Source organism: Montipora foliosa, chromosome 3 (assembly GCF_036669935.1).
Source record: "Montipora foliosa isolate CH-2021 chromosome 3, ASM3666993v2, whole genome shotgun sequence".
In the NCBI taxonomy this organism is placed as follows: domain Eukaryota; kingdom Metazoa; phylum Cnidaria; class Anthozoa; order Scleractinia; family Acroporidae; genus Montipora; species Montipora foliosa.
The window spans coordinates 49269509-49274508 of record NC_090871.1 but is presented as its reverse complement, the minus strand read 5'-3'; positions in this window follow the sequence as shown (position 1 = coordinate 49274508).

The window sequence follows — 5000 nt, the reverse complement described above, 5'->3', positions numbered from 1 at the left end:
AAGTAAAAGAAGCAAGAAAAAAGAACGGTTTTCTAAATTAAAGTTTTCAGTAGTTCCCACTTCGTTTGTAAGGTGACCGCACCCTTTTGTTCAAATAGATAGGTCGACTTAAGACATCTGAAAAGGCCTTCTACCTTTGAAAGCGTTTATTGTTTTTACAAATCCAGATATCAGGTCTTTTTAACAGGAGGCAAAAATTCATTTGACAATGATTTTTGGGGGAGTCTGGCATCAAACCTAATGCTATAAGAAGATTGAATTGGTAGTTTTCTGGAATAATCTGAGACGAAATAAAGCGTTGTATTAAAACGGCCCAAAAAGCGATCACTCTGGGACAGGACCAAAAGAGGTGACTAAGTTTTTCTGGTTCATATTTGCAAAAGGAGAAGTTTGGGTAGTCTTGTAGGCAGATTTTAACTAAGAATTCGTTAGTGAGCAGATAGAAAGTTTCCAGGACGGTCGCTCGAGAATAACATATTTACGACATGAAAACAACATTAATTTTGAACCGTGAATATAGAAAATAAAAAGTTACGATCAGCGACAAACATTTTGGGAGATTTTTGCTGCGTTCAATTGTGTCATTGTACTTTTGGTTGCACAAATAAATCGCAAAATCGAAAGTAACATCGCCGGAATTCAGCGGGCGCCGTGATTAAGTTACCGCGGCATGTTTACTCGCCAAACAGTGAAGCATCTGTGTCAAATGATGGCAAGATACCGGGTTTTCGTAAGTTTCTTTTTCTGTCAAGTGTTATAAAGTTTGACAATAAATGAGCGAAGTCAAAACAAAGATCACAATCGCCCAAACACTTGAGGGTCGACCATTGTTTCTGCTACGTCAAAAATTTACTCTCCAAGACAAGGTTATTTATCACCAGGTAATTCCGACATTTTGGAAATAGCAGCTACTTTATTATTCATCGGCGTCACAATTTTTTGCTGATTTTGGGGCTCATTTTGTTGAAACTCAAGCGCGCTTCCAACAGCCTGTTTATTTTCGTGAGCAATACTAAAAATATCCTCCCGTATCACATTTCAACCTTCATTACACAACATGATATGATAATTCACAAAGGCAGAAAATATCAAGGAATCCTTTTCCAGCGAAACATTTTATTGAAACAAACAACATAAGATGCACTACAACGCCATCCGCGTTGCAATGACTTTCCATTGCTGGTTAACGAGAATAACAAACTCACGAGGCAGAATGTATATTTATATTTAATTAAGTTAGCACAACAGAAAAACGCTAACCTCATTTTGACACGAAAATGCTTTACTATTGCCATAAAAACTATCCAGTTAAGCTCGCATATTATAAAACATGATGAATTCATAAAGGCCACCTTTTCCAGCGAACAATTTTTTGAAACAAACAACATATTGTGCGATTAGACGCAAAAACCCCTTCGTATTTCATTACGTGCGTGAAGAGAAAATACTCAATCGTGTCAAATATGCGCAATATTACAACAAACTAAACTTCCAGGATCAAACCGTTTTCATGAAGTACCTTTTCCTTGAATAACGAAGCACAAAATATCAATAGACGACAAGCTTTCTTTCAAATAATTCTTGGCTGTCACATTTCTAATTATTTTTTTTACCTGTAGACTGTGCAGAGTTGATCACAGATCCACTTAAGGTGTTCGATTCGTTCTCTGTCTTTGTTGAACCCATAAGTTACCAGAGAATTTTCCATTTCGTTTCAGTGTTCTACATAACAACACACTTGGTAAAATATTTGAAATGCAGCTCACTTTCATTTCGGCTCGACGGGCGATAGATTGTTGTCGAAGTCCATTACTCGTCGCTTCTAAGATTTCACCGCCTCTCTTGTTCACTATCCAATTGACTTGCCATTATTGAGCTTCATAAGGGTATATTTTGTTCAAAGATCCACTAAAACGCCATTCCCGTTACGTGACTTTCGACGCCATTGCAGGTTAAGTTTATCATTCTACTGTGTCCACCGGAGAAATCTACGCATTTCTACTACCCTCTCTATCCTAAGAAAATACGAGCAGAAAGCTCTATGCACAAACAAAGGAGACTAATGTCACGCATGCGCATTATCAATGGCAAATTCAATTTTATTTGCATTGTGATTGGTTGAAAACCTTCGAGACAGTCTTAGAACGCGGGAAGAAAAGATGTCGACGCTGTCGCTAGTTGTAGTTTTTATTGCATTCACTTTCAATGCTATCTATGCACTTGTGGTACAAATACCGAAAGAAGATGGACAAAAGCTAGAAAGACCTCGGCAATTCCTTCTACTTGGGAAAGTCCTTTATCTCGGATGAAACGAAACATGCTTAGATCGGCTGTTTTAGAATGATGCGGTGTGCTCAGACTAGTCAAAGGATTGTGCGAAGTTGGAAAAATCTTACCTTATTCGCAACGCGTATGGTCATGATTGAATGTGCAAATCACAATATTGAATAATGTTACGTATTAAAGTAACTGGAACCGGTATTAAAACTTTCCGCTGTGGTTTTTTCACGTGGATACCAGCGCTTGAAGTGAATGCAAAACAAATTTGCTAGGTTGACGGGATTTGCTTATGGCGCGTCAGTGGTAAATGAGCTGGTAATCCGTTCAAAGGATGTCACAGCTTAAAAGTTATCGATGAATGGAGTTAAGGTAAGTAACAGAAAAACATGACAGAAGAATTTCGTTTGTTCTCTCTTTGAAGCGAATACATTCTATCCGGACGAAAGAGTCATTTTGCAAAATGTCAATCGGTTTATAGCTTTTTCTGTTTAAACCGAACTCTGTCATTAAGAGTACAGGACTTTTGTCTCCGACGTTGGTCCACGAAAAGCCGTCAACAGGTGATATTTTGTGAGCCAAAGATAAGGTTTGACTAGAGATATCCCTGGTAAAAGTGGCACAGCGAATACTGAACCCCGACGTTTCGACTTCTTCGTTTACCAAAGTGCTTTTCTTGTCGACGAAACAGTGCTTGTTTTTTCCACCATCAAGTGTTATTTTCTCTGGCCTAAGACATCAAAAGTCTCTGTATTGTTAATGTGTAATTTTCATACCTTCTGGACACTTTTTCGTCTTTTCTCCTCTTGAAATGTGAACTACAACCGTGTATATTTGACGCGCAACTGAAATTTTCTTACCCCAAATCGGACAATGGCGTCAGTGTTCACGTTACTTTCGGTCAAATCTCAGCAAATATGTCTTTGTCCCGCGATCGCCATTAGTATGGAAAGCACATGTTTGTGAAGAATCGAACTGCTTTGAAAGTTTTCCTTCAAAAGTGGCAGGGCGCACGAAAATGCCCTGTGAAAGTAAACCTAATTTCCATCGAAACTTGGCACTTTGAGATGCGATGATTCAACTCTGGGTCAAATTATCCAGATGCAAGCATTCTTAAATGCAATATGTACTGCAAATAAGACTCTTGCTTTTATTGCAATAAATATTAGTCCCAGCTATTAAAAATTATACTTAATTACATAAAAAATGTTTAGTTGTGTAGTAATATTTACAAATAAAAATGCCTGCTTACCAAAATTTTGCACTGCGCTTTTCGATTTGATAAATTTCTTACTTTAAATTTGAGGGAAACTGTAGTAATTGAAATTTTAAAGGTATTTACAAACTGTATAGTAAAATTTACATGACAAGTAATTATTGTAAAATATAATAATTTTGTTCATGATGATTTACATGATAAGTAATTATACATTATATTTGTAAATAATGCATATTTTAAACTTTTCATTTCCTTGTGTGGCTGCCTTGCATGGGTGTGTATGTCACTATTTGCACCTTTCTGCTTTTGGAATCCCATTTAATAAATAATACAAATATAACAATTCTTTAAACTTTGTACAGTGAATTATTTTACCTTTGTCTGCACATTCAACTTTTATGAGACATGTGACTGTGTGCAAGGAATGGCAGCAAAAATAAACAAAAACCAGGTCAATTAAATTTTTTGACCCACAAAACAGCCATAATATTCAGGTATACCTTCTCTTCAATTTCTTCTGCAAGTTTTTTGCAGTTACTATAAGTTGCCATACACCAAGAATGAAGTAAAAAATAAATTTAATGAACACAAAATGGTGTGTGATGTTCCATCATCCTAAATCAATGTATATTAATTACTTAACACTGTTGAAATCAATATTAAATTTTATTGGGACATATTAGTTATTGAATACTGGCTCAATTACTGATACGGTAATATTATTGATGTACTATATTTAATATTATTATATGGAGGAGAGTGTTTTACTGGGAACTAAACCACTCGTAGATTCCATACGCCACTACATCCGGGACCTGAGTGGCGTATTTTCCGTATGTCACCTTTGTGAGTGTCGTATCGTTCAATGACGTCACGATTCCCGCCTTTTTTTTCCCGCCTTTTTTATAAAGCTCAGCCGTATTTGTAAAACTTGACTACTTTGAAACACAATAAAATCGGAATTTATCAATATTTAGTCTCCATATAATAAAAAGAACATTACACGTTGGCTCGAAGATATGAATTTTATGTTCTCGTGGCAAGAACAATATCTCACTCGTTCGCTTCGCTCACTCGTGAGATATTGTTCTTGCCACTCGAACATAAAATTCATATCTTCTCGCCACCGTGTAATATCCTCTATATATTATAATATAAATCCCTTTCACCCCTAAACCGGCCAAAACCGGCCATACTTGGTATTTTACTCTTCAATAGGGAACCCCCAGGGGTCAATGGGTTAATTAATAGACTAAAAACATTTAAGATCAATGGCTGCACATTTTGTACACTTTCATCCTGATTTAGATAAATTTACTTTATTCTCTGCAGTGAGATAGTAACTTACCACAAAAGTGAGCAATGAATATGAATGAGCATGAACTGCCCAAATCAAAATTAATAAGTAGTTAATATTGTATCAGAGTTCTATCACAAAGTCTCCTTTGCCTTTAGTTGTCCTTTTAATTTTAAACATTGCACAGAAGACAAGACCTACTTTATG